This window comes from Triturus cristatus, chromosome 3_1, assembly GCF_964204655.1.
Source record: "Triturus cristatus chromosome 3_1, aTriCri1.1, whole genome shotgun sequence".
NCBI classification, from domain to species: domain Eukaryota; kingdom Metazoa; phylum Chordata; class Amphibia; order Caudata; family Salamandridae; genus Triturus; species Triturus cristatus.
The window spans coordinates 434,365,900-434,388,419 of record NC_140583.1 but is presented as its reverse complement, the minus strand read 5'-3'; the positions used below and the strand labels follow the sequence as shown (position 1 = coordinate 434,388,419).

At 44.4% G+C, this 22,520-nt stretch overlaps 1 protein-coding gene and 1 pseudogene across 1 annotated transcript in view; one reads left to right on the top strand and one right to left on the bottom strand.

Annotated features, from left to right (window-relative positions):
- Nucleotides 1–12,048, bottom strand: part of LOC146860372 (3-hydroxyisobutyrate dehydrogenase, mitochondrial-like) — a 33,287-nt pseudogene extending 21,239 nt beyond the window's left edge.
- FAM227B (family with sequence similarity 227 member B) overlaps nucleotides 1–22,520 on the top strand; it is a 3,353,280-nt gene that overhangs the window by 1,286,612 nt on the left and 2,044,148 nt on the right. The gene's annotated exons all lie outside the window — the stretch shown is intronic.

The following is a 22,520-nucleotide window of genomic DNA, read 5'->3' as shown; positions in this document are numbered from 1 at the left end:
TATAGTCTGTTGTGGAGCTGGCATGGACTGTGCATGCTGCAAGGCTCCTTGTTCATTCTGATCCTGTGTAAGTGGCCGTGGTCTTTCTTTTGTAATACCCGTGGCGATATTACGCTTCAGGACTGGACAATCGTGTACATGATGACCTAGTTGTTTACAATAGTTGCATGTCCCTTTTACAGGTCCTGCTAAATCGCCAGAATGTGTCGTACCCTTTTTATGTCCTTCAGCTGGAACTGTCTGGGAGACTAGCATTTTCATTTTCGTGTCTTTCATGCGTCTTTGTTCATGATCTTGTTCCTCTCTAATTCTATTGTGATGATACTGTAACATTTGTAACATTTGTGATGGAGTGTTACCTTGCCAGGTACTCTCGAATTTTAATACTCTATTCTTCACTTGGGGCAAGGAATTTTCAACTAATTTTGTCACAAACAGATGTGGGTATGATTCGCTACTTGCTTTTATGCCACTATTTATACCGAAACATTTTTCAAATCGTGCATAGAAATCACTAGTGTCTTCATCTTGCTTTTGTTTACAGGCTGAAATTGCACCCCAGTCTTCCTTTTTCGTGGTTAATAAACGTGGCAGTACCTGTACTAGTAAACCTGGTAGTGCTTTAGTTTTGTCCCCAAGCCCCGAACCTGGACCTCGGGCCTTTTCTTCATTTTCTAATGCTGTCCAATCTATCTTTTGGTCTCCCACCTCCCACTCTTTTTCCTTGAGTTTTTCATAAATGCCAGCAGGCATTAATACCTTTAATATTGTCATAATGTCGGGATAGGTATACTCTCCCATGAGTAACATGTCTTTAATTTCTCGGTGGAAACCCGCTGGGTCTTTGTCATGACTGGGTACCACTTTCTTCATTTCTAACAATTCTATTTTTGATATGGGCGTATATACATATACACGTTTAAACTGATTGTCCTCGCCCTTTATTGGGTGCACTTCTCGTAAGGGATTCTGTCTGTCCATGTAATACGTGGTTCTTTCCTTAGTGGGCAGTGAGACATGTTCTGGGCATATAAAAAGAATGTACTGCTTTCTTGATTCTAGTATTTCTTTAATTAGCTTAGTACCTGGACCTCTCCATTTATTCGTGAGTAATTCAGTCAATATATCAGGTAAGGGACCAGGATCTGAATGTTGGCTTTTATATAGTATAAGAAGTTGTTGAATCATATAAATCCCAGCTAAACGCTGTTCATCTGGGGTGAGATTCAAAAATGTGTGTGCTACTGTATTATCACCATACATTCCGGGACTGTCAATCCAATGAACGGCTGACCTAGCTAATTCTTGTTCATCCATAGAATCAAGAAAATGATAACCCCTTCGTTCTCGCAGTAATTTGTCAGCGGCTTGGAATGAATGCTCGTTAGACCTTATATTTATTATTGGTGTTTGAAAATTCCTGTTATTTTCTAGACATATCGGACGTATCGGATCAGTAAGACATCTAGTACTATTACAAGATTTTCCTCTACCTACATAGGCTATGGTTTCTGACTGTCCTGTGGGCAGTCCTGATCCTTCTTCCTCCTCGTTTTGTTCAAACTGGTCTACCGTTAATCTTTCTTCGTGTAGGCGTTCTATTTCTTTACGGATCTTTCTGCACATGGCTATTATACATTTTTGCCTATCATGTCTCCCTTCTGATATATTCTGGCTCCATCTGGTAAGAGTTTGCATTATTTCCGGATCTACCCCCGGTCGGTCTTGATTTCTGATTACGCAATTTATGAGGAAACGTAACAGTTCCCCCTGTATTTCCACTTTCTGGTATTCCATAGCTCTGTTAATACATTCAGAATCTCGCCCTGTTTGGACATAATGATATATATTATCTAGATGCATAGTCATTCCTGGTAACTTCCCTAAATACACCGCGGCTCGTCTGATACGTAATGATGCCAGGATCATTTCGTCCTCCTTGCCGGGCACAGGGTCATATCTACAATCTACTAGAAGTTCCTTAAGCGTGCGGGCATTTATGAGTTTGGGGGTACGTGGATGTGCTGACTCTTGAAAAGTAAGTTTATTTATTCTAGGTGGCGTAGAAAAGATATTGGTAGCACCTCCGGTAGCCCCGTCTGGGGTATCGGGTGTGAAAGGATTCGTTGAACGTGATACAGCAACTATAGGTGTGGATACAGCTATAGAAGTAGCTGTAGGGACAGATGCAGAAACAGATGTGCTTGCCGGAACTTGTGTCAGAACTTGTTGCTGTAGGGATACGGGTACTGGATCTTGGCGTTGAACCTCCCTGGCAGGCGGTCTATGTGGGGCGGGATTAGCATACTCGGGAGCTGCGTCATCTAAATATGAGGAAAGAAAAACATCTTCTGCGGTTCTAGGATGCCCCTTAGGATGTACCTTTATTGGAAATAATGGGGTTGGCAAGTCTTTTGGTATCCCTGGAGTAGCCTTAGGTAATCCTTCAGCCAGAAGGGGATACATACCATTCATAAGGGCATTTCTTTGTCTGTCTACTTGTTCTGATTTCACTCGTGCACCTTCTTTAATTAATAGATTTTCTCGGACTTCATTTGAATTCTCTTTACTCTTCTCTTCCTGTCTACGTGCTTTTTCTGTACGTCTATACGATTCTTTACGCCATAATTCAATGGCGTCTTTCTGTGATTGTCTAGCTTTCTTTTTCCATAATTCTTCCTCTACTTTCACGATGCACTCTGCATCCCAGGTCCCAGCTGCGGGCCACCTCTGACTTTCTGGTAATTCCTTAGTGTAGTCTACCCATAAATCGAGAAATAATATGGCGTCTAGGCCATGTTTATGATACATGAAGTACCCTGGAGTGTCCCTAGGAGGAATGGGAACAGCTTCTTCGAGTACCCCTTTTCTAGTTGTGATCTGTCTTAGTTTCGAAAAGAGCGGCATATTGAGAACTGGTCTGCTACTTGATCTTGAACGAACTTAATACAATAAAACACAATAATGAACAGTCATTCATACCACAATATGCAGGACGTATCAATACATTTAACATTTAACATTTAAAATGAGCAGCGGTGATGATGACGATGATCTAAGAAAAACTTAATCACTAAAACATAATACTCGACATTAACTGACTTATTCTGAATTTATATACTTGATATACTAGATATACTGCTAAACAGTACAGATACACTGCTGAAACAGTGCAGACCGGATTTGTGTACCCAAACCCGTCTGGACCGGCACAACTTATGTGCACGCCAGAACGCCTCCCCAGTAATGGTACTCACCGGGTAGCTCGGAACGGAAGGCCTCGGAAACTGAACTGAACTTGAACCGGACTGGACTCGACTCGAACACTTCGGACACTGGACTCGACTTGGGACTTCGGAAACTGGTGGGCCTCTGTATACCTCGGATCTTGCTCTCTCAGCTAGGCCTCTGGTCGGGATACTTCGCACTTCTCACCGCCTCGTCTGGGTGTTGATCGCAGCCTCAGTCGCCCCCGCTTGACCGGAGGGAGATACAGGAAATCCTGCTGGTACGCGTTGTTGTCCGTCCAGCTGTGGCAGGAGACCGGGCCTGCAACGCACCGCCGGCGCGTGAGATGAGAAAGTGTCCCTGTTCGGGCGCCATTTAACAAGGTCATTATTGCGATGTTCTGCGCACAGTGATGTATCTCTTTTACGTGATATGTCGTGAATTGATTTTTTAATTCTATATTTCAAAACTTGTTTAGGAAGAACACCCTTACTAACAGACTCAGAATCGTACAATTTTAAGGCTTTCTGGTAATTCCTAAAAAGCACACTTTTTTCCTTCAAGGTGTCAAAAATGTCATCACGCATTGCTACCCATAAGGGGTTCTCAAAACTGTTCAATAGTGCATTGCTCCATCTTAAGCATGCAGCCACAAAGAACATGTAAGTGTAGAATAGCCCAAATTCGATCCGAATCACCGCAATGGGTGCTGGGCGATTCAAATTACACATTTGGTGCCAAATAAACCCCTCTACTTTCTCAAAGACATCCCACTGCTTGGCATCTACTGTTTCACAGGCATAACTCATTGCTGGAGGTGTTTTAATTTTATAAACTGATAAAACATGTGCAAATTTTATTTTCCTGCAATGCTTATAAAGTCTGTTAATTGCGGAAGCCTGGGAGATTGCCTTACCTCTGCATTGGTTAATGTGATCACTACTGGAGCACGTGTTTGTGAAAATTCTCCCTAAATATGGCTATAACTTCACGACGGAAAGTTTATCATTCCCCAAGAACCAGTGCATATTTTTTCCTGGCTCGGCAACCCCAATATCTAAAAAACATAATTTAGCTTTTTAAGATATTTATTTTTAGGTTTAAATCTTGTTTATTGAATAATACAAGGGGCAAATAGACCAGGAAAGAGCCACGCAGGGCCTACCGGGTCTGCCAATAAGTGCATTGAAATTATGAAAACAACATATACCAAATACATTCCCACCCGCCATCAGAGAGAAAGAAGAACAAGAAGGAAAATGAAGACAGACATAAAAGGAACCACCCCCACCCACCTCCTGTCCAATATGTCGGGACAGCACCACATGGGCTGTGTTGTTGTGCATGGGGCTGAGTAAGCTATGTGGTGGAGTCTGTTGTGGTGAGGTGCAGGAGGCGCAAATATTTAGGGCAATATAGCTCCCTGAATTCTGGGGCCAACAAGGTGAGGAATGGCTGCCAGAGGTCGCCAAACGAAGTGCCCTTCCCAGCCATGGTAAGAGAGATCTTCTTGATTCCAAGTATGTGCCACAATCGCTGATAGCACCCTGTGTTTGCGGGGATGTGTGGGGTCTTCCAGTGTATCAATATTATTTGGATTGCTGTGCCTAGGGCTATGGCTATCTGTTTCCCTCATCTAGATTTCAAAGGGTAAGTGAGCGGGTTTGGCACCCCTAATAAAATGTATGTGGGAAGTCTAGGAGTTCTGTATCCAGGAGTTCATTGACCTCATCAAGGATGTGCGTCCAATAAGTCTGGAGATGTTCGCATTCCCATAGAAGGTGAATCAGTGTGCCCCTCTTTCCACACCCTCTCCAACAATCAGGGCTCTGTGTGGCATCAGCTCGGTGTAATCGGTCCGGGGTGTAGTACCAATAATATGCAAGTTTGGTGAATGTTTTGGTTAGGCTGACGTGAGTCGCTGTGTGGCGCGCTCTATGGCATGCCCCCTCCCATTCCTTGGAGCTAAGAGTCCATCCCAGGTCTCTCCCCCAGCGTGCGCATCCAGCGTGATAGGTATGAGTGTATCTGGATAGGAGTAGTTTATATAAATCCGAGAACAACTTCTTGGCCGAGGACCATGTGATAAGCCATCTTTCGTACTGGGTGAGGAGTCTAGTCGCTCGCGCTCGATTATCAAGATGCATGGCCCAGTGTTGTACCTGGAAGTAGGGCAGTCGCTCAGATTCCGGAAGGCCATAATCTGCCCTAAGTTGTGAAAAGGGGATAATACCGCCTTTGTTAAAAAGGAGGCCTAAGGCTCGACAGCCAGCTTCTCTCCATAGCGGGAAGGTCTGCAAGCCCATCCCGGGGCTAAAATTTGGGTTATCAAACAGGGAAATGAGCAGGGAAGGGAAGGTCGTTAAGGCGTGTCGTGTGTTGGTCCGGTTCCAAACATTGAGGATTGTGCACGTCACCTGTGAGGCATGTAAATTGGGGGTGCGATGAGGTTTTGGAAGAAAGGGAATTTTCATGAGAGACGTACCGGCTACTGCACAGTCTTGGAAGAGCCAATGTTTCTCGGATTCTGCTCGGCTCCATTCGACCAAGTGTCTTAGTTGCGTGGTGTAGTAGTAGAGCGTGAAATCTGGGAATCCGAGGCCTCCGTCATGAGGCGGGTGGAAGCTCACTAACCGTATCATTCTCGGCCTACGCTCCTGCCAGATGAAAAGGGAGAGGTCTGACTGTACCTGCTGTAGCCAACCCGCAGGGGGTGGTAGAGGGAGCTTCTGAAAAAGATACAACATTTTGGGGAGGATCGTCATTTTAATCGCCGCTATACGTCCTAGCCACAAGATAGGGTAATGTTTCCATGCTGAGCCAATGTGTGTGTGGAGGAGGGAGTAATTGACCTTCCTCATGGCTGGCAAGGTCGGGGCCAGTTGTATGCCCAGATAAGGGACCGTTTCATCAGACCATTGCAGGGGGAGTCGGGCCTGGATGTCCCCCTGTACCTGCGGTGGCAAGGATAGATTCAGCGCCGTTGATTTTGTCAGATTGACCTTAAAGCTGGATGCGCTCGCGAAGCAATCTAGTTCCTCCAGAAAAGTCCCCAAAGCAGTCGAAGGGTGTGTGAGATATTTATTTTTAAAAAGTAATCTTCTGAATAACTTACTAACTCAGTGAGTCTTCTTTGGAGTCCAATTGGAGTTAAGTCTAATAGAATGGCATCATCCGCATATAGCAGGAAGCTCCACTTCATGGTTCTTAGTTTTGGGGGGTCCCTTTACAAAGCCCTATCCTACTCGGCTGATCATTAATATATAGAGAGAAGAGAAGAGGGGCCAGTAGGCACCCTTGCTCCAGCCCATTTTGGGTCTCTATTTTACTTGACAAGCCCTGAGTTCCACCCAATAGAACCTGAGTCCAAGTGGAGGAATGCAAGGCAATAATTAATCTGAGTAGATTCATGCGTATCCCCATAGTGGCCAATTTTCTCGATAGTGTCCCTCAGTCTACCCTGTCAAAAGCAGTGGACAAATCTATAAAGGCCGCATATAACGGCATACCCCTGCTCATTGGGTATTTTTCAATTAATGTTTGCAGGGCGGTGATATTATCAAGAGTACCACTATGGGCCCGATTCACAGAACTAACTTTAGACAAAATCCTAAACTTACTACCATTTTGGTATTCACAGAAGGCACTTACTCATTTTGGTATTCACAGAAGGCACTTACTCATTTTGGTATTCACAACAGTTAGGAGTCCTAACTTTAGGACTTCTAAATGCCTTTCTGTGAATACCGAAAGTCTTAAAGTTAGGATTTTTCTCAGTTTAGGAGTAGTAAAGTTAGGACTCCTCCTAAATGCCTTCTGTGAATACCGAAAGTCTTAAAGTTAGGATTTTTCTCAGTTTAGGAGTCCTAAAGTTAGGAGTCCTAACTTTACTACTCCTAAAGTGCTTAAATTGTTCCCTTACCATAGCGTTGAACTCACGATTTAGATTTTTTTATCTCCCAAGATATAGCCACCAAAGGATTAGTGCTACGGACTTGCTTTTTGCTTCCGCCCAATCTAATTAGGGCCAATACCCTCTCAAACCTGGAACTGGGGTTTTCCTGACCAGGTCCAGAATATGCATTTTCAACAATCCTTCTAAAACAAGGGAGGTTTTTATTGGACCAGAAAGTTGTCCCATTAGTTGTATTGTATGTGATACATTCATCCCTTCGATTCCAAGGTTCCAGCAACTCTAATTCCATGTTAACCATCTACGGACAGGACTCCATGATCAGTCCAGTTTTTAGGCAGTACCGTTAATTGCGTGCATGCACCAAAGAATCGGTATGATACCATCAAATAGTCAATCAGTGAGTGCCCGCGCGGGTCAGAAATGTGAAAAAGACAGGAGAATCATCTGGGAATCTGCCATTCAGCAGCACAAGATCACGGCATCTCAAGTTATGCAAGAGAGATAAACCCCGCCTATCTAGAAAAAACCATAGAGGAACAATTAGTGATTTTAGCGTTAAAATCACCCACCATAAGTATCAGGATGCACTCTTCAGAGATACTGGTTTTATGCACAAAGGAAACATTTGATTCAACCAGTGAGTCAGATGCGCTCCCTGGTGGAATGTATACATTTACCTGAAGAAGTGATGCAGTCTGGCCACACATACCTTTATCTAACCTAAGTTTCATACCCATGCAAAACTTGAAAGAATGGAGAAAAACTACAGGATTCCAATTTATAGTGCAGCTAAGTAAAATGGCTAGGCCACCACTAGCGCGACCTGTAGTTGAAGGTTTTGTTGCACAACAATATACAAAAAAGTTCTCGAAATTAAGATCCACGCAGCTCCATGTTTCCTTGAGACAAATTATTTTCTGATCGTCTTCTGGTAAAGAGTTTAACTTAAAATTGGAATTTGCAACACCCGCTAGGTTCCAAGACAAGATTTTACCCAAGAGACTAGCTACTCAGCATGGGGAGTTTTGTATTTACTTTAGAGCCATTCAGTGAGCCAGCTACCCAACTCCACTTGGCCATCACTTCATTCCTTATGAAATTGTTAGATCCTTGGACATCGGGACCTATAATTTTGATCTCTCTTTTTCCTGAAGAACTACCCACCGAAATGTTAATATCTTTTGGATTTATTGTACCCATAGTGTTGAGAATCTTACTCCCTGGCTCCTGCCAGTCTATCCTGTGAGATACAAACGGGGCCACCAAGGAGTCCACATATGGGAACACGTCTATCACTATTTTCCTAAAGGAATAAGCATTAGCCAACACTAGCTTTGCAATTATCCCTGAGCTAAATGTGACTCTGGTATTTGGGGGACCGCTACTGAAATCTAGATAGACCAGCTCAATGTCTTTGCTTATTACTAATCTTAAATCCTCTATTTCTGCAAGCAGCTGCAGCAAAGAGCACCCATTGAATAAAGCTGCTTCGGAATCAAACAGGGAAGCGAAGATCAACATTGTTGTTGCTTACCCAGATCTGTGTCCAGCATATGTTGTATCACTCAACCTTGGGTCAGATCCCAGCGCAGACAGCAGCCCAGTGCAAGAGGCAAAGTCGGAACTCCCCTCCACAAGCCTCCCCTGGCCGGGATCAATCCGTACTGGAACCATACCCCGGCCATGCGGGATGGAGGGGGCATTAGCCATTGCCCAACCTAATTCTGTCTGAACACCTTAAGTTTGTGTTATTAGGTTCCTGAATTGTGGTCTTTAATAATTCCTTGGTGCACTACATCCGTTTTAATATGTATTTTCAAATTCTCTTGTGCATTTTCTACTCCACCCTCATTACTTTTGGAAATCCTCTAGCTTCCTGCCCTCCCAGCTCCCCTAATTCCTTCCAAGAGGGGTCAACTACTATACAGGAGAGGGTGGGGGGATTTATCTCTGAAAACCCCAAATTGTGGCCATTCTCAGGGATTGGGTGTCTTGTATCCTTCCTACTTTGAGACGGATTGAGCTGTCCAGCACCTCGAGTGCCGAGGTAAACCGCAATTTTTTGTGCTCACATTTGGGAATGCGTCGAATCCTATTCTTCTTCCCCCTCCGACCTTTTAGACCATTACTTTCTTTCAGTGGGGCAACCTCCCCAGGGGGAACAGCATCTAAACTGTAAATGGACTGTTTAACATGGAGGGGGTTGGTTAGCAATTCAGTAGTACAAGTTCATGTGCCTTTTTTAAAGATGATATACACCTGTGATGGATTCATAAGTGCGGTTGCAGTTGTATTGCCCCCAAGACTGATGTACAAAGTATCCCTGTGTGTTCTTTTTTTAGGGGCAGAACTTGCCAGGGAAACACCTTTGAGCGGAGAAATGGGGACCCCCTAATCTTCCTGAACCTCAACCTGAATTCCCAAACTTGATACCCCAATACGCGTCTGGCATGCCTGGGATTTTACCTCAATGCCCTTTTCAGACTTGCTTATACTGGGATTGGCAGAGTTGAGGTTCTGTACCCCCATTAAAATTGGTGAAAGGACATCTAGTATATGATCAGAATTCATAGTAGATTTCTCCAATAAAGATAAAATTGACAAGAGATGCTTCTCTTCTCAAGATCACTCCTCCCCCAATCTATTATTACATTTAATACTTGCAGAAAATTGTGTGCCCCTTTATCTGGTGACGCCTCTGATGCTTCCAGGTTAGACAAATCTAATGAGTGCCTCCGAGACACACTAGAGGGGGTACTACTGTACATGGTTGACATGCGAGGGCAACTGGCATGAGTGTCCAATGACAGTCTCTGCAGCCTCCAAAACTTTGTTTTTTACTAACGGTAGCGCAATGTCCAGCAGGGTGTAATACTCAAGACCCCCGAGTTCAAGGCTGCAGTCTACATTCTGTGGCCTTTGTTGACCAGAGCTCTGCTCAGTATTACTCAGGGGGCTAGATTTACCAATCAAGGATACCAGTCCTGCTAGTGGAGATAACCCCTTTCCGGTGGCATTTATTTAAGAAGGAACCTCAACATTTTCAAGGGGCATATCCATTTCCATCTCGATATCTTCCACCACTATCGGTAGAACACTTCCATCAAAGACCTGTGTTAATGGAAATTTCGAGGTTACTCCGGCAATGTTCTGATGAAGAAGTTTAGGGGAAAGTGCAACTAACTGCTCGGAAAGCACAGGGCAAGCTCCCACCCCGACCTCACAAACTACTCCGGAGGCCACTCCTTGGGTCTCATCCTTTGCCACTGTGCCTCTTAATGAACTTCTCACGCCCTTCTTGAGCATCTACATCACGGAGGGATAGGATTTCTGGTGTGAGAGGTGACCCCTGGGGTTTCCTACACCTGATGTTCTTAAGTAACTTGAGAGGACTAGTACGATCAGAGTTGTGACTCGTTGGCTCTAGGTGGAACCCCGGCAATCCTGCAGGTGATCCAGAGGGAGCGGTTGAGCGCCCTGAAGGCAGACACCTAGAGGGTATCACCAGCAAGTAGATTGAGTTTGTGGGCTTACAACCAAAGAGAGAATACTACAGCACCAAACAGGACTGTTCAACTGGATGAGCTCAGCTGGATATACTGATTGTGCTGATTCAACTTGTTTCAGCTTGCCAGATCAACCCCTACCACCGAGAGGGAGACAAGCCGGTCCTACCCGCAAGCCGCACCCAGACCTAGCTGCACCGCTTCCGCGAGGGGCCTGGGCTCACACTTTACGGTACAGGCGCTGCACCCCTCCACCCCCCGCACTCGGTGTGGTCGCAGTTCACCTAGGTGGTTGCTCTTCTTTTTGTAACCATAAATATCCCGGATTCCTGGTGATTAAAGCTGTATATACACCAGACATGTTGCCCGGTATGCTGCTTCACTGTGTCTCACCTTTGACGCCCTTGCCGGTATTGGAGCATTAGACTCTTGGCGCTGAGCAACACAGACACAACCTTCTGTGGCCTTGTGGACTCCGGGTCCTCTTTAGTGTCCTTCAATGACCCTTTATGAGCCTAATCCAAAATGTGATATATGATGTGCGGCCAGTATAATCTAATCTGATAGAAACTTTGTTCACTCACCCTCGTGCTCCGGACTTGCTCTGAATGCAGTGAATGGCTGCAGGGTTCTCAGGCGGGAGGCGTGCTGTGCCCCAATCCCACTCTATTCCACCTCCAGCTCCGGATCTGTGGCAACTGGTGGCAGGTAAATAGTGACAGTGATGGGGGCAGTGGGCTAAGATGGCTAAGATGGGGCTTTTTCCAGGCATCCCCCTCTCACACTAGGCACAGTGGAATGGCGGCGGCCGTGACTCCTGTCTCCACTTGCAGCCCTCCTCCCGCTGCGACGTAACAGGTGCTCGCAGGCAGATCCAGGCGATGAAGCGCTTTGTCGCCCCCTGCCTGCAGCTCAGTGCAGTCGGTAGGCCGCTAGCAGGAAAAGCATGTAAAGAAACGCAGTACAAACCCACTGTACAGAGCCGAGCCGTGCTCCTCCGTGGCTCCTGCTCCTTCTTCTGTGTAGCGCGTTGCACTTTCACAGGCTTACTTTCCTACCAGCATCCATAAAGACAGCTCTGGTTTTCTCCAGTGCTCTTGCCCGTTCTTTAGAAATTGCTGAATCAATTGTACTAGAGTGTATGGACAACGAACCTTTCTTCAGTTTTTTCAGAATTCCATTTACCCCTATATATTCTGCATTTGCTCTCGAGTTTGCTGGAAGCTTAGTAATAATCTGGTCTGGTCTTTCAGCAACATCTGATGAAGAATCTGTAATCATCAAAAGCGACATTAGGATGTCCATGTTTCAGAAGATTGTTTGCCATTGGGTTCCCTATGACACCAAGTCCAAATAAAACACTGCAGTATTTGACGCCATGGTCCTAGAATGCACCATTGTAAGGTTACCATGCGGGCAGTAACTACTGAGCACACCACAGGAACTTCTGATTAGAGCAGACCTGGGTTCTAGAAAGATAAAGTTAGAACATTCGTACTGTGGAAAACCAATGCCACTCTGGTACAATATCTATTATCCCATCTATTGTTTTCAGCTGGCTTGAGAAAATATGCTCTTTCCTTATCTTAGCACATACAAGTAGGTTTTTTCTAGGCTGATCTTACATCTTAACATCCTTTGTTGGAGTCATTATGAAATGTTTAATGATTAACCATGTATTTATTTTCAAAATTTATTTTTGACCACCAAAACTCACCATCTTCATCTGCAATCCAAACTAAGAGTTTTCTGTGTGATAGTATATGATGTGGCATCCAGGTTTATATTACAAATATTTATGTTTCTTATCTGTTATTCTTGTTTTTCTTTTCATGTATGACATTAAGAAACAAACAGTGGCAACGCCCGTAGCGTTCATTTTAGTTCATTATTAGAATTCAGTGGGCCAATGATGTATTAGGACTCTACTGGTTTTAGATGAGAGAGAGGTGTGCCAAGTGTGTAGGGGAATGGTGCTCAAGGGGAAAGTCCACACAGTAATATGTTTAGTGGTTAATCAATTATAAGTAGCGGTGCTTGTAGAGGTAGAGAGGGCCAGCCTAATAAGCGGTCAGACCTGCAGAACATTACATATCTAGTCCCCCAGCACACGCAAATAAATTCAATCCAAGGTATACAAAAAAAATCAATAAGTTATTTTCTTTGTCGTTTGTTCTTTATTGTTCTTATGTTCAGATTTACTTCATATTCAAAAGTACATATTCCTTAGCCAACATGTGTTTCGTCACACTGAAGGGAAAATTTACCCGCGACTTCCTCAGGGCTAAGAGAAGTATAGAAAGCGAAAACCCTATACCGTATTATGTTGTAGTACGATCTTAATAATCACCACATAGTGACCTGGTTTGTGAAAATATCACATGTGTTAAGTACACTCAGATAGATAAGTGCAGTGGAAACCCATGCGCATAATTAACGATTCATAGTATCAAGGCAAAATATATTTTGCAAATATTCCGGTTATAACAATTGTGACAAGTACTCATGTTTCATAGGTTCAATATAAAAATGTGAGCATTTATGATGAGTTTTCATATTCTACATATAATGGGTTATAGTCGTAAAAGGAACATCATTTTTACATTGGTTCACCCTCAAAGGGTCAAATACACTGTGCATCCTTAGTCAAAAAACAGAAATTGAATGTAATGGCCTCTACTGGTATTAGAGAAGCCCAGAGTTCTAATACAGAGCTCCGCTAACACCTTTCCCGCATGGTTGAGACAGATCTGAGACCAATGCATGCATGGCTGCTGTTTTGCGCCTTCAGATGCTGAGATTAATCGCCTTGTTCAGAGAGAGAGAGAGAGCAAGGACAAAACAAATCCTATCTTCATGATGAAACAAAGCCTGTCAGCTGTCTGCTAGTAATGCACGACACTAGCAGCTCTGAAGCCCGGTTTTGTCACGTGGCTCTGGAAACTGGGCCAGTTTGGCTCCTGCGTTCTCCTCAGCAGCAATTATATCTTCTGGTTCAAAGACAATATCATCATTAGTGTCCCCAACTCATAACGAACTATCACTTTAATACCACTTTTAAAGATATTGTGCAAATGCAATAATTTTGTCACTAGATATCAATTTAACAGTTTTTGGAAAACACACACATTTTACTGAGTCATATCTTTATTTTTGGTAAAGGTGTGCAGTTCTCATAAGCAAAGGTTTCTTCCCAAATACCAGCCTTTTGTTTTCAATAAATTCTCATATTCTGTCCAGGAATATCAGCTCATCTTTCTTTTTCAAGTACTTCCAGGTGTTATACTGCCTCATATAAATAACTCCACCTGACATACACATATATCAGATGCCAACTATGCTCATCATAGGCAGTTCGGACTGAACTGTCCGCACGAGAAGTAGTGTCAAGACTGATTGCATAGTGCTGAGTCCAAACTGGGGTGACGTGGTGAGCAAAAGAACGATGGATTAAACACAGATCTTTTGACTGGGGCTGAATGTTTGCATTGTTCAGCATTCCGTCCATTATTTGTTCCATTTTCTTTTGTTGACCTAAGTGGAAAGTGTATGCCCAGGCATGGGTCCTATGCACACTGCGCCACTGGATTCAAGCTAGCCTGGCTGATGAGGGATGATGTGCCGAAACCGGTCCCAGGATGCTTGTTTCCGGTCCACGGAGGACCTGACTTGGCAGTTTGTTTTTTTGTTAAGCTCATAGCAGGAGTAGGAGCAGGTTTGGGATAAGTAAAGGGGAGGTGTAGGAGGGAGGAGACAGAGGGAAGAGTTTAGAAAGGCTTGTTTGGGATATCTGAATAGTAAAAGAGGTATAAAATAATGCAAGGAGGGGTAGAGGAGGGGGTAGTCTATATAGGTTTATTTTGGGGGTCTTAGTAGTAGAATGGGGTTTGGGATGAGTGAGAGAGTGGAGGTAGAGGATATATTGAGAGAGGTATGGAGTGAGAAATAGGATAGTGCATTGGAGATGCTACATTAGAAGCAAAGTAATAAATATAAAGATACATAAGTTCATAGAAGGTATATATGTATAAGGTAGATTTAAGTTGTATTTAGTATACTAAGACTTTAAACTGCTGCTGTATTTAAAGTTATTATATTTGTTTTCATTTTTTTACAAATATTTTTTATATTATTAAAAGGTAGGCCAAAGATTGTCAGAGTAATACCAAGATGGCCATACCAGGGCAAGGAAGTCCTTTATGCTTGGGCTGGTATTATGTCAGAGGGGGCTGCAATATTGTCAGTGATGTCTACAGTATGTCAGGTAGGCCACTGTATGCCAGACACAGAAGTGTGCCAGAGATGACCAGAGTAAACCCAAAAATACCCGCAATGTAACAGGAAGGATTGCCTTACACCAAAAAGGTAAGAATAACGCCTGGGGAGTGGGGTTGGGGTATAACATGCTAATAAGGTCCTCCTGTTGAGCCATAACTAGCCTCCATATTAAATGTATGAGGTTATGACCACCAGACTTGCACAAAGAGAGTCTCTCTCTCTCCTCTCTCTCTCTCTATCTCACACCACATAAGTGACCGACAACAGAGGCCTGCAGTTCTTGGTCAATCAGAATTCAACTTTACATTAAGCCACATTGTGTTTATTTAAGTATGTCAAACCTTACACTGTGAATCACACACACAATGTGTGCTCTGTGACGAAGTCTGAGTGATCTTGCCGCCAAAAATCATACTCCTCACATGCTTTATGGGACGCAGGACCCATCACACAGGGGCATAATATTTTGACCATTGAGTTTTAATTGGGCTGCAGCTATCTGGCAGTGCAATTTGTAACAGTGTAGAGGTGGCAGTGCTGCACAATTCTAACCTTTCTAAATATAAATCTTTGGCTTGAGATTCCTCCTGGAGGTGCGGGGGGAGGGGAGTGGAGGGGGGCCTTAGTGTTACTGAACGCATCGTCCAGGTCTTCAGACATATGTTTTTAGGTCTCGCCTACGCAGCGCGCATTCGCTGCATAGGAGGAGACCTTTAGGAAACGATTAGCCTTTTCTGCCAAAAACGTGCACGCTTTGAATTGCTTTCAATGGCAACGTGTGCACGTTTGGCAATTCCCTTGCGGGAGCGGGCTTTGAAACCATCTGTTTGTAATTAACTTTCAAACAGATGGTTCCCTCTGCTCGCTCCCGTAAGGGAAACAGGCTCAGGCCCCCTCCTCTCTCCCCTCCCGCTGCTGCCTCCTCCTCTCCTTGTCTCGTGTCGTTGGTTTCTGGCTGTCTTGTTTATTTTTTCCTATGATCAAGGTTCTTTCCTAACTGTTGCTCTCAGTAGCTTGCGTTACAATCAGTTCTTCAGGGTGGGCCCTGGGCCCAACTACTCCTGCAACAAGGCATCGCGGTTAAGACCTTGGCAGCCCCGGCGTTCTCCTCGTGCGGCGCACACATGGGGAGTTCGGGCTGCTGTATTCACTCCTCTGTCTATGAGGAGACGCTGCTGCGCCCATGGTGCGTGGTGCAGATGCTGCCTGCAGGTGGCGCTAGTTCTCTTGTCACGGCTGCCCAGACTCTGAGCTGGCTCACACTCACCCGCAAGGACCACTGTCGGGGAGCCCTTTGACCAGCTCCGTCCCAGATGGCTCGGCAAGCTGTAGACCCAGAAATCGCCGCTGTCAGTCTTATAGTCCTTCAGCCACATGGCAACTGCTGCGGGTAAAACCACTTCTTCACCAGCGGATGGATCGTGACTGGCCGCAAGCAATACACATAGGCCACACTCGCCACTGCTGCGCATAAATCACGCACCACAAGTGATTGGAATACTATGAGAACTGACCGCTCCTCCCTTTATTTTAGCCCCTGGACTGCGCGCGGCCCTTTGGATGGAAAAGTGCGACATCTTACCGCAGAGGCTGGGTGGCAATCAACAAACACCCCCCCCAACTTTTTCACCACTCCCAACTTTTCTTATTAAGTATCTTTTTACATTCCCAATCCTACTGACCCTTTACTAACATTTCTGGACCTATTGGTCCCATATAGGGCTTTCCTGTGCTCTCTGTCATTCTCCCCCATCGTACCTTCATGAATCCTGACCTACCACACCCCTTGCCAACCTGCTTGTACTTGCCCATGGACCCCCCATCTCCCCTTTCCAGCTCTTCATTGTCCCCCGATTTGCCACATTAACAATCGCATATCATACCCACGTTCTTTCTCCTCAACCTTTCTTTCAGCTCTGAGGTGTTCTTTTGGTGATCACCATCATTAATCCTCCCCTCTCTTTTCACCCCTAACTCACACATTTCAACAAATTCATACCCGACATGGGCACCGTATCTAGCCCACCTTGCCACATCAGCAATAAAGGATGAAAAATGTCCACGAATCCACCCATTTTATTTTTTCCATTCCCTGCAAAAAAAGCAAGCTTTCCTTGTTAACTCTGGAGCTCAACCTTTCGTGCACTGTCTGCTTCATCTGCTCCTTTCCAACCTTCCCTTGTAAATGCAGTAGCTGTGTGTTTGAAGACATCTTGTGTAAGTAGAGGTGCCTTACATATGATTGCTTAACATAACACCTGCTCCCTTAGTGAGGCACACAACCCTACATATGCAGATACACATGGCCCCTTTAATGAGGTAGTAGCGGCTTAAGATTGGGGCTGGTCATCTTTGGCAGCAGTGCTTACTTATTAAATAAAAAGTGTTTGAGTCCCAAAGTTTTGCTCAGAATCTTGAGGCAGGTGCCATCGAAGGCCGGGTACCGAATACCAAAGCTGCACAGTGTTGATTTCACTGCATGCCCCTTTAATCCACCACCAGGCGCTCGTTGCCTCTGTATCTCACTCTTTTTCCTCCTTCTTACTTTCTTTGTCACAGTGTTTCTGTCTTTCTCTTCCTCCTTCTTCCCTTCCCTCTTTTGTAGATTTTCTCTCTTGCTTTACATCAAAGTATTTTGTGGCAAAAGAAGTGCTGGTACCCAAAAATGAGTTTCGGAGGGTCCCCACAATTCAACCATCAGGTCAAATTAAGCACTCTGTGGCAGGTTCCTGGGGCGTGGGGACTCGGCGAGTATTTTGGCAGTGCCAGTGGGATGGAGGACTGATCCTCCATCCCACTGGGACAAGTGAACAGTATTCGTGGCATCATTAATATATGGAACAATAACATAAACCACGTCATAAGTACAAGCAGTGACAGATAACAGCACTCACCCAACCAACCACTAGCTACTTTGAGACATCCACAGAGCTCTCATACGTCAAGTCTGTTCGAACTTACAATGTTGGCTCCAATCCCAGTGCAGAGGGTCTCACGGTGCTACTGAAAATGGTACTTCAGTATGGGGTTAAAGTAGGTTTCTAAATTTGGTAAGATAGTTCAGCTGCAGAGATCTGCTTATCTTGATGATTCACAATTTAGAATCTCACAGGGTCCTTCTTAGTTTTTTCGTTTAATGAGGTTAAAAAATGAATACCATTGACTTTAGTAACTGCTCTTGTATCAAGGTAATTCATGAACTCGCGCACTTATAAAAGCTAGTAGATAAGAACAATAGGATGCTTCACAGATAAATGATTCCTGACAGCTGAAGCATCTTAAACTTGACGTGCTGTACATAGAAAATTGTGTAAGTCATGGCTGGTCGGACAAATTATTACAAAAATAAGAATTTGATGAGTACAGCAAGGGGTATTTGGCACAGGTTGAGACAGCATACTGTCAGATAGCGTCACATTACATTGTCTTTCATTACACATATGTACAGTTTGAGGCACAGTCTGGTACAATAATTTCTCACAGTCACACAATTTTGGTCAGGTGACGAGACCGAGATTAGAACTTGAGTCTATGTGTTGCAAGATCATATTGAATTGAATTTTTAAAAATATTTTATTAGTATAAATAGCTACTTAAATTGGGAGGTTTGATACAAACTACTGGTCCCTCCACCCCCGTCTCTGACCATAGAAAAGTGTGTTTTCCAACATTCTGAAGCACTGTTTTTAAAAATAAAAAAGCTAAATAAAAACACCAGAGATCTCAGGTTTCTTAATTTCATGTGGGGGTAGCTCATCCAGTCCAGTTTTTACTGTTCATTCTCACATTTGTAGTCTTTGTTATGCAGTTATAAATTTGGGGCAACAGATGCCTGAATATAACGAACAGCACCTTGAATGGATGAAGTGCTCAGACATGAAACTGGGAGAGGCAGGCACCTGGGAAAGATGGCAACATTAATGCACATTACATGCAGGCTTAGTATGTGTGGTCTTCAGGGAATGTCATTTACAGATGTTAGTTGCCATGTCTCTCTCCAAAGGCTACAAAAAATCTATTGTTTGTTCAAGGCTGGGTTGTAGGGTTATATCCAAATAATAATACACATTTATGCAGTGGCTTTAGCAAACTTCAAATCTGTTTGCTATGCCTATTTTATTTGGAGAAACTGCAGTGTCAAAGCAGCCCCCATGACTCTACAGATGTAGTAAGCGCTATATAAATGCAATTACAATACAGTTTGAAAATTGTTCGGTTATGGTGATTTTTTTCAAAAACACTCTTGATAGTAAGGTAGGATTAACTTTGAGGAGCATTCATTTTATTTCAAAAAAAGATTTCAGAGCAGCAATTTCACAAGCATAGTAGTTTTTATCTCGCCTTTCAAACAGTACAAAAGCAGAAACGCAAACATTTTTCATTTACACACTATTGTTTGTAGCCTCTTGGTTCGATTCAATCAACTTAAGTGAACCGGAACCGTCCGCAACACCCAGAATGCACAAGGTTATTCAAACAAAATCCAGGACTGAAGAATTTATATTGGCAAAGTTACTTCATACTGGAGTAGGAAAGGGCCATTACAAAGCAGCTGTTACCATACATAGCCTGTACCATGTACCAGTGGCACATAACTATTTTATATATATTTCTAAATCAGACTACTTGAACTAGTGTGTAGCAGTTGTATAGCTCTTCAATTCCTGGTTGTACAACACCCAGGAAAATGTACTGTATGGCTTAACACTTATAAGGTCCCTGAGGCGAGACCTATTGGCTATGCCAATGCTTGTTCCTGTTCTCTTGGCCAGTCGTGTGTGCGCGGGCTTGCTCACATACACCTGGGAAAGAACATTTAATCCTAACGAATTACCATTTGTTAAAACACGGTCACGGGCAAAAGGATACAATAGCTTACAAATGCCTAGGTAAAAACAAGATGCTTCCTGGAGATGTAGAGTTGTATGAAGTAGCTTTAATATCTCTTGTTAGCGTTCCAGCTATGGCATGAGAAATGTCGGTCCTTTTTTGTGTTCTTTTTCCCAGAGAAAGACTCCACTTTGTGAAAATGAGCACTGCCCTGACACCAACTTGTAGTACCACATTAAAACTCGCCTGTTCTAAAATGAAGGTGCACACGAAATGTATTTTTAATTCAATATCAAAAATATGCAAATAAATAGGATACTTGCTCAATAAAAAATACCCTATAGCACAGGGCAGGAATTATGAGGATATCATTAAAAAATATTCAACAACAATTACAATTATTTACCATACTCACTTGAAAATGTGACTTTATGCTGAAATTCATTTGTGGTACAAAGCAATTGTGCCTTTGATTGACACACGAATATGAGCTCATGGTCACTTGACATGTAGCATCAAGAGAAAACATGACATGTATCTTTATCTTTGCAATAAGAAAAAATGTGTGCACAACTGAAGCTGAGTTCACCTGTGTAGTTGTGCTGTTGAAGATTCCTGGGCTAGGTGGTAATTAATAAAATACAGAATGTGCCTACTCTCAGTGGGTGTTTGAACTGTACAAGGAAATTGTTAGAACCGGCGGTCTCTAGTTGGCAGAGGTATACACTTCTGACAAATAGGGACCAACCAACTCTAGTCAGGGCAAGGGGATTACACACTCAGATAACCCCTGCTACCCCCTTGGTAGCTTGGCAGAGCAGACAGGCTTATCTCAGAGGCAGTGTGTTAAGCATTTATGACCACATACAGTAATAAAGTGAATACACTACAGATGGACACGACACAGAAGTTATTATAAAAATAGTATTTTTATATAAGGCTTAGCACAAGACCAAATAACGACAAAAATATACCACAGTCTTAATAAATACTCTTTGGAAGGAAAAATAGTAGTTCAAGTAAGGTTTCTTCTTGGCAAATAGTTCTTTAGCAAAGTATTCTTCTGAGCACAGTTCTTTGGCAACAATGTAACCCCCACAGGAGTCACACGACGTCGAGTCTACAAGATTCCCAAGGTTCGGCATCGACCGCGAGGAGCGCTACGTCGAGCCTGGAGTCGCAACAGACCCCACAAGTACAGTACCTTGAGAAACGAAGAAAACGATGATCCACGGCGTCGAGATGTCGGCGTCGAGGTCGGCGTCGATCGTGCCTCGGAGTCGGGTCAATCCGCAGCGGCGTCGAGGGATGTCGGGCCGGAGCAGCGCTCACGGCGTCGAGACGGGCGTCGAGTCGATGCGATCAGCAGCGGCGTCGGGACGGGGTCGCTTGGAGGTAGAGCCGATACTCACTCCTCACTGGCGTCGATACCGGCGTCGAGACGGGGTCACTTGGAGCCGGGGCCGATACCCACTGCTCACTGGCGTTGCTGCTGGCGTCGAGACTGCAGATTTTCCCTTGTGTACTGGAAACAACACTTTCCAGCAATTCAGCAATTCAGTAGATGGTGAAGTCCTTTGGCCCTGTGACTTCAACAGGAGACTGGCACTCTTCCAGTCCTTGGAGATTTCCTAGCAAGTGTTCAGAGAGTACACACCAAGTTCCTCTCTCCTTGTTCCTTGGCAAAAATAAAGAAGCAGCTTTCAGGTTCCTCCACAGCAAAACAGCACTCTGGCAGAAAGGGGAGGCAAGTCCTTAGATCAGCAGGCTTCTTGTCCTTGGTACAGGTTTCCTTGTCAGAAGTGATCTGAGTTCTTGGTTCAGGGGTCCTTCTCTTATACCCCTTTTTCCCTTTGTTCCCTTTGTCCAAGCAGGGCGATTCCCACCATCTCAGGTTTGTTGTGGGTGTTGCCAGGCAGAGGCACCTGGCCTATTCACTGGGCAGGGCAGAGTCCTCAGCCGCCCAGCAGGAGGCGGAGCCAGTATTGTCACTGGTAGGAGCAGGGCTATCAGTCGCCCAGCAGGAGGCGGGGCCAGTATTGTGTCAGGCAGGGCAGGCTACTCTTCCCTCACTCTACGTGTAAACGCCCCATTCACCCCACACTGACTCACTCAGACCTCTGGAGCCACCCAGCCCCTGACACACACACCAAACCAGCAGAGACCGGTAGATAGTTGGACAAGAAAATAGCCACTTTCTAAAAGTGCTATTTTCAAACATAGAATTTAAAAACCATCCATCCTAAAGGGTGAGTTATTAAATTCTGAGTTCAGGGATACTAAACTCGACTTGCTACCATGCTCCCTGAGTCAGATAGATTATAATGGAGTTAATAATCCGTCTGCCCAGTCTGGCCTATTGGAGGCAGGTAGCCCTTCAATAGTGAAAAACGAAAATGGCTGTAATTCACTATTAGGTCATGCCACACACATCCGGGCATGACCTACCTTTTACCAACAATGCACCCTGCCCTAGGGCCTACCATAGAGGTGTCTGAAATGTGGCAAAGGGAAGGTTTAGAGACTGGTAAGTAGGTTTCCTTACCAAGTCGACATGGCAGTCCGGGACTGCACGCAGGCGCCGCGGTGGCAGGCCTGAGACACATTTTGCACGCTGCTTCTGTGGGTGGCACAACCAGTGCTGCAAGCCCACCAGCAGCAGTTAACTTACACGCCCTTGGCACGCGCAGTGCACTAGACTAGGGTCTGAACAGTAAGTCAACCAAGCCAATCATGGTAACACCAATCAACGTAACAATTTA